Consider the following 8,592-nt stretch of genomic DNA (forward strand, 5'->3'; position numbering starts at 1 on the left):
CCATGGACTTCGTCATTGGTTGCTGAGGTCAGTCAGAGGATCCAATGTCATTTGGGTTATAGTGGATCAACTCACTAAGTCAGAACACTTCTTGCCAGTGAAACCGACTTTCTCCATGACACAGTATGCGGAGCTCTATATCAGGGAGATAGTTCGATTGCACGGGATCTCAGTTTGTATTGTGTCCGACAGGGACCCGAGGTTTACATCGTCCTTTTGGAAGAGTTTTCATGCAGCCATGGGGACGAAGTGGCTATTCAGTACAGCTTTCCACCCTCAGACAGATGGCCAGTCTGAGCAAGTGATCCAGATTTTGGAAGATTTATTGCGAGCCTGTATAATCGATTTCCATGGGACTTGGGAATCTAAGCTACCTCTAGTGGAGTTTACCTACAACAACAGTTTCCAATCATCTATTGGTATGGCTCCCTACGAGGCATTGTATGGGAGGAAGTGCAGGTCGCCGATTCATTAAGATGAAGTCGGTGAGCGATCAGAACTTGGTCCAGAGATTGTTCAGTAGACTGCAGACGTAGTGGTCAAGATCCAAGACAGAATGAAGACCGCCCAGAGTCGTCAAAAGAGTTATGCTGACAAGAGGAGAAGGGATCTAGAGTTTGCCGTAGATGATCACATTTTTGTAAAGATAGCACCCATGAAGGGTGTTATGAGATTTGGGAAAAGAGGCAAACTTAGTCCGAGGTTTATTGGACCGTTTGAAACTCTTGACAAAGTTTGGACACTAGCTTATCGTGTTGCCCTCCCGCCGAATCTGGCCAGGGTACACAATGTTTTCCATGTCTCGATGCTGAGGAAGTACCTAGCTAATCCTTCACATGTTTTGAGCTATAAGTCATTGCAGCTTGCTCCAGATCTATCGTATGAGGAAAGACATATCCAAATCCTAGTCAGACAGAAGCGGAGACTTCGGAACAAGGTGACCAAGTTGGTCAAAGTCCGGTGACTGAATCAATCAGTGGAAGAGGCCACTTGGGAGACAGAAACAGACATGATGAGTCGCTATTCGGAATTGTTTGATAAGATTCAATTTCGAGGACGAAATTTATAAAAGTGAGGGAGGAACTGTAGAGCACAAAATTCAGTAAACGTAAAACCCATGCATTTATTGAATTGTCAAATTGTTTATTTAAGTTAAAATGATTTATAGCGATGCATGATCTATTTAAGTTGCATTATTTTAAATTATTTATGTTTATGTGATGCACGTTAAATGTTTTTTGAGCTTCATTTTCAGGCGATTATTCGATGCGGGATCAAGAAAAAGAGACTGGCGACGATTTTGGTCATTTTAAAATGTGGTATTCTATTTAAAAGTTAAGATGGGGTATTTTAAATGATTTATTAAGTTTTTAGCATTTTTAACCTAAGTTATTTAATTAGTGATTTTAAGATTTTAAAACTTTTGATGTTTAGCAAGTGTACATTTTATTTTAAATTAAGGGATTTTGTTAAGTTAAAAGTGAGTTAACATTTTTAATTGGTTGCTAATTATTAATTAAGCAATATTTAGTCCCTAATTAACATTAAACTCACACACACATGCACGTTTTTAACACACAACACACACACACAATAACAATTCAGATTTTTATTTTCTTTGAGAGCTAGAAAAAGCTAGAGTTCTTGTCTCTAGAGCAGCCGCCCCTTCCTCTGATTTCTTCCAGCAAGCTTTTGTTGATTTCTTTGCAAGAAAATCGTTCCACGGTCGTCCCAGATCAGCCCTCGCTTCCTTCCCGCTTCGATATCGTCGTTTCGGTAATTTCAAATCATCAAAAGGCATGTATATTCTCTTTTTCCTGCGTCGATCTCGTCATATTATGTGTTGTAATGTTTATTATGCGTAAAAATCCATGTATGATATGCAAAGTTTGAGCAGAAACTTGTTGGATTGATTTCTGAAACGTTTTTGGATCTAAAACTCAAAATTTATTGTTCTTTTAAATACTGTGATTTTTCATTCGCTTTTCTGGAAACACTTTCAACATATAAATCGTAGAACTTTTTGATACCTTCGATTTGATATAAAATTTGAATTATTTATATAAGAATTGAGTGAGTTATGATCGTTTTCGTGGGACTGCTCAAACTGCGTTTTCTGAAAAATATGTTCTTGATATGTTTTTGAAGTTTTATTGTTGAGATCAACGGGTGATCGCTGCTGCGTTTATATATGTTGAGAATGATGTTGGGATGATTGTTGGTGTTTCGTTTCGTGTCATTAGGCACCGGGTTGAATTAGAAGTCGTTGGAATGCTTTTGGTGTCAATTGTTGTGTTCAAGGATTTGTTGCGTTGTTTGTGATGCGTAGTTGTCTTGGAGCGTTTGTTTGAGTTTGAATAAGTGTCATAGCATCCTAGGATGGGTCTCGAGGCATTGGTTCATGATCCGTATGACCGAGTTAGGAGGGATAAGCCTTAAGTGTAGTGCTTCTTCATTGGTTCGCGATTCAAGCACCTACACGGACCTGTAGACGGACCCTGGCACGGGGTCCGTGCACTTTTTCCTTCAAAATTTTATTTTCCAGCACCTACACGGACCCCGACACGGACCCTTACACGGGGTCCGTGTCCTTTATAAAAATAATATTTTTTTTTCTTCCCTTTTTTAGTGATTGTTTTGGGGTTTGATGTTATGATTTAGTACGACGATTAAACAAGGTCAAGTCCCGAGAGGTTTAGAACGTTTGTCACTTTTGGGTGGGAGCAGGACTATACGTCTAAGTTATGCAAGATAAGTGTTTGAATTCATGTTAGTATGTGCAGCAGTGGCCCCAAGTGAGATCCAACGAATTCCCTCAACGTCAAGTAAGTATGTTCGACGTGCAAAAAGAAAATATTTTCATGTTTTTGAGGTATGCTAAATGGCTTGTGACTAAATTATGTATGGGACTGGAAAGAGGTAAAGCATGACCAGTGACCAATCCACCCCGGTAAAGCATGACCGGGTTTAGATCAGGATTGGAAAGCGGTAAAGCATGACCAGGGACCAATCCACCCGTTAAAGCATGAACGGAGATCTCATGTATGTGGCAGTGAATCTTTCCTGTCAGCCCAGTACTGTGGTATAGTCTGATCAGGCGTTTTATGTATGGGTCACTTGCTTTGAAACATATCTCTACGCAAAATGATGTTATGTATGCTCAAGTATGTATGATGCAAGTATGTTTAAGAAAATTCTTATGATGATGGCACGTCTACGTTTATGTTACTACGTTCATGTTTCAAGTATGTTTATGCTATTACGTTCAAGTTTCAAGTATGTACGTCTTATTTTAAAGATGCATGTGGTTTTATTATGTATTACTTGTTATTTTCAGTTTATGCATGTTGAGTATTTAGACTCACTAGACTTCATCGATGCAGGTGAGGATGAATTTGAGGAGAAGAGAGGTGAGGACCATTGAGCTGGCTTGGACTGTACGGGAGGCTACACCCGATGACCGCCCATGTTTTTAAGTTTTTATGCAATGCTTCAACTACTCTGATTTTACGTTTTTTATTTATGATGTTTAAACAAGCATTTTTCTTTAGCAAACTTTATATGTGATCTATCTTATTGCAAATACTTTTGGTTGGACAGTTTATTTATGATCACAATTTGGAAGTTTATTTTATATTTAAATTTTTTTTGTTTTTCCGCGAATTTCAAGTAGTTCAAAATATGATACGTTACACTTCACCATCTACAGGGATGCATGAAAAGGAGGATTAGTATGTGTGCTCATGTAAGATGGAAAAGAAATTGCCTACGGTTCAAGACAACAAAAATCGTATGAAAAAACTATATGATATATGACCTCGAACAAGATGCAGTGGTGTTCACACTAAAAAATTGGAGACATTATCTTTATGCATCCAAGCTTGAGCTTTTCCTTGATCATCGAAGCCTCAAATATTTGTTCACTAAAAAAGAGCTAAATATGATGTACAAACAATGGATTGAACTCTTAAAGGACTACGACTTGTCGATAAGCTACCATCCGGGAAATGCAAACAAGATAGCTGATGATTTGAGTCAGAAGAATATGGGTAAAGTAATCCTAGCTTCACTTTCAGCACAACCATTGGGAAATGCAAACAAGATAGCTGATGATTTGAGTCAGAAGAATATGGGTAAAGTAATCCTAGCTTCACTTTCAGCACAACCATGCCTCCGAGAAAAGATCAAGATAAGTCAAGATCGAGACCCAACTTTTATGAAACTAAAACAACAAGTCAAAGAAGGAAAATCATCAGATCTCCAGAAAGATGACAAATGAGTTGTGTGGATGAAAGGACGATTGTGTGTACCCGACATTGATAATCTTCGACAAGAAGTGATATCTGAGGCACACAAGATAAAATTGTCAGTCCACCCTGGCAAAACCAAGATATACAGAGATTTGAAAAAAATCTTCTAGTGGAGTGGAATTAAAAAGAACATTACATTGTTTGTCTCTAAGTGTAACATGCGCCAACAAGTCAAAGCTGTGTACCAAAGACCTGGGAGATTTGTTTCGCCATTGGAAATCTCAAAATGGAAATTAGAACATATTTCCATGGATTTTGTGGCAGATTTACTAAAATCTAGAAAAATTCATGTTGGTATATGGATAATCGTAGATAGACTCACGAAATGTGCATACTTCTTACTCATTTGGATGAACTATAATATTGACAAACTGGCTATCATAGATATAAATAATATCGTATGATCACATGGAATTCCAACTAGCATACTATCAGATAGAGACCTGAGGTATGTATCTCAATTTTGGAAGAGCTTTCAACAAGATATGGGGATTAAAGTTACTTTTAGTATGACATATCACCCTCAAACTGATTGCCAAATTGAGAGGTAAACTCAAACTCTGGAGGACATTCAGAGAGAATATTTTGTAGACTTCGGTGGTTATTGGAGTGAATATTTGCCCTTGATTGAGTTCGCTTACAATAATAGTCATCACAACAGTATTGGAATGGAACCATACAATGCTCTGTATCAGGGAAATTTTGATCACCACTATATTTGGATGAAGTAGGAGAAAAGACCATCACTGAACCCAAACTAATCCAAAAGACAGTGGATAAAGTTACCATAATAAAGGAGAGACTAAAGAGTGCAGAAAATTTGTGCTCGGAATGGAAACTTTTTGCCCCTCAGTTTTCTAGATTGGAGAAAATATATACCTAAGAATCATTTGGATCTTGCATGGGGATCTGTAACCGTAAGTTGAGAAGCGTTTAGTTCCAAACTTGAATTTGAAATTAATATAATTTTTTAAATGTTTGTAGGCACGTTTTTGTATCCCTACTCACCACAGAAATATTGTGATGCAAATCATGGGAGCTGCATGGAGGCGATGGAGGACCGAAGTCAAGGCGTCTTATGACCAAATATTCCTTTGGATGAACTTTTGCAAATTTGTCATGTCCCTCATAAGCTAACACCCGAGGTTTGGGAAATCTTATGTGACTATTGGAAGAACAATGGGTAGTAATAATAAATTTATTTTTTTTATGTATAGATACGTGTTTATGATGCTTTTTTTGTGAAATTATTGCAGAGAACTTCAAAAATTAATAAAGAAAATGCTCATAAAAAACGAAAAACTCATGCACAAGGACGCATAAATATTCCAAGTTGGGAAGATAAATTTGTAAGCATTATATATAATGATTGTTTTTACAAGTTCTATATATATGATTTTAATTCGAAATTTCTATCTTTTATGGAAATTTAAGTATTGATTAAAGTGAATAGAATATAGTTGGTGTTAGTTTAGATTGATGGCACAATTTGTTGATTAGTTCCTGGAGAATGGCGTAAAACCTTCTCGTATTGAACTATTAGAATTAAGTTGTCGCAGTAAAAAGAAAGAAGGTGCTCCTATTGATGATGAAGCTATATGACATGAGGTAAGAATTTTGTTTCAATTTTTAAAAATGATTTCTCAATATTTTTTTAAATTTTATTAACAATATTTGTGTCAGGCTTTGTTGAATGAGGTTGTGAAGCGCCATCTCCAAGACATGCCGGAGGCAACAGATCCAAGACAAGCGCATGAGCAAGCATTTCGGTAATGCGCACATTTTAATTTTGCTAAAGTTATAAATTTTATGACACTAATTAATTTTTATGCAGCGAGGTGTTCGGGCCTGAGCATTCTGGGCGAGTTCGATGTTTAGGAGCTGGTGCACTGCTTAACCACGTTTTTCTGAGCAATATAAGTGTAGCCATTGCCAAGGATATGACACTGCTTTGGATGTTACAGAAAATTTCAAGGAAATGGGAGAAAAAATAAAGGATATGGAAGCCAAGAAGGCAACGAGAGAAGCACAATGGGAGAAAGCAATAGAGGCAAAAGAAGCAGAGTGAGAAGCACGACTACATGCAGAAATGGAAGCACATGAAGCACAAAGGCAATTTGAGATAGAGCAATCAATGAGGCGGAAGCATGAACAACAATTCCAAAATTTTACCTGTATTATGCAAAGTATGATGGTCGGAACTTCTGGAGGATCTTGAGGGCCCGAAACGTTGCCAGGACACGTATTAACATGTTTTCTATTAACAAATGCGGTTTTAAAATTACTTGTATTAAGACATGACTTAAAATCCGTTTTCTTTTGTAGATGGCAAGTGTGATGTCAGAAATCATGCAAAAAGATATGAGTATTCCTTCAAATGCTCAAGAAAGTATACGTAGATCTCCTCCATGAGAGAAACTGAATAGTAGCAATTAGAATTTTGGAATGGGCTATTTGGATTTATATTAGGGTTGGAAATAAATAATATATATTTTTAGCTGAATGATATCTTATTTTGGTTGATAATGATTGTTCGTAAAGATTATATATTGATTTTTTTTTATGATGGAATGGCATTACTTATTTTGTCTATTTATTATGTTGAGTTATCCAATGATTTCTTTTAGAAGGAAATATAAATGATTTTTTTATTTAAAAAAAATCTATTTGCCATGTCGAGTGGATTGCATGAAAAATCAAAAGTATCGATTATATTTTTGAATAGAAAATAATCAATGTGTTGAATTGAAAGCTAATGCAGTGGTCGGTTGGTTAGGACTCATGATTTGTAGGAACAGATATTTAACCATTCCTAAATTACAACATTCAAATCTGGTCAAAAAAACCGCTTCAGAGTATGATTTTCAAGAGCCGTTTAGAAACCGCTTCCCATGCACACATATAGAATCAGTGAAGAGAAGAGCTCTTGGAGCCCCATTTAGGAATTGTTAGTGTATGCGTCTGATACCTACAAACAGACACGATTTCACAAACTGCTCCTAGGATTCACCTTCTGCATCGCTTAAACACCGTGGCAATATCCATGTCTCAAAATCGGTTGGCAAGCGATTCAACATCCTCACTTGCAAGATCGGGTACTGCCCGTGCTTGATATAAAGCATTCGGATCGGTATAAACATATGCGCCAACGGAACATATGTTACTGCGGTGTCGAACCGGGGCAACAACTAACTTATTAGAGCGATGATGACAACATTTACCACCGGTTTGTTCTTCCGCTTTAATTAGTCCTAACAACGATGGAAACAATTGTGCTTGTTAAGACGTTGCAATATTGTATGAGCGGTGCCAAAACGTGCCTACAGGTCAAATAAATTGCTCCAATGGCTTTTTTATTTGGTAGTGGCATATGTAAAAGTGTCGCCCATGAAAAGTGTGGTCCGATTCAATAAGGCTGGGAAGTTTAACCCAGATATGTTGGGCCTTTTGAAATTCTAGATAATGATGGAATTCAAGCATACAAACTAGCATTGCCACTAGATATGTCTAGAATCTTGAATGTCTTCCATGCTTCACAACTAAGAAGATATATTTCGGATCCAAATCATAATTTGAGGCTGTTCCACTTTTGATCAGATGAATGAAGAATGAAGTATTAAGATACGTAGATATTCTCATTCGAATCGTGGATACCAAAGACCAAGTGCTTAAGCGACGAAATATTCCATATGTCAAAGTACAATAGTCTAATCATACCGAAAAAGAAGTTACTTGGGAGCTTGAAGAGAAAATACATAAGCAATACACTTACCTCTTTCAAGAACAAGAGTACTAAATTTTCGAAGATGAAACTTCCAATAAAAAAGGAGAGATGTGAAGACCCAACCCAAGACAAGGCCAACTTAAAGCTCAAGAAACTTGCAGCCTTTAAACCCAAGAATGATTCACATTTTCATCTTAATAATTACTTACATTGACAACCCAAACACGACAAACCTGCAACACAACAAGCTTCATTTTGAAAATTTGAAGCACAATTTGACTATCATTAACAGCCACTAATGACCCTTAAAATCTGAATTTTTAGTAGCCCATTGGCCAACATGTAACAACCAAATAATGGATGTTTAAAACCATTATTATGGTGATTATTACAGGCTGAAAACATTTCAGGATCTCTCCCCATTCTGGCTTATAAATACCACCCCAAAGTTGAAGAAAATCATACCGAACACAGAGTATTTATCTTCTTATTTTCGAGTTTCCCTACATGTTCACTTCAAGCAAGCAAAGATAGCCACTTTCAAGTTCTCAAAGAAGA

General features: G+C 36.9%; 1 long non-coding RNA gene across 1 annotated transcript; it reads left to right on the plus strand.

Moving 5' to 3' along the window:
* Window positions 1-5,556: 5,556 nt before the first annotated feature.
* On the plus strand, window positions 5,557-6,476 carry LOC142555181 (uncharacterized). The gene is made up of 4 exons (XR_012822351.1): window positions 5,557-5,659; window positions 5,811-5,918; window positions 5,994-6,079; window positions 6,145-6,476. It is a non-coding gene; the product is annotated as an uncharacterized LOC142555181 (long non-coding RNA).
* The last annotated feature ends 2,116 nt before the right edge of the window (window positions 6,477-8,592 follow it).

Source organism: Primulina tabacum, chromosome 9, assembly GCF_025594145.1.
Source record: "Primulina tabacum isolate GXHZ01 chromosome 9, ASM2559414v2, whole genome shotgun sequence".
Classification (NCBI taxonomy): domain Eukaryota; kingdom Viridiplantae; phylum Streptophyta; class Magnoliopsida; order Lamiales; family Gesneriaceae; genus Primulina; species Primulina tabacum.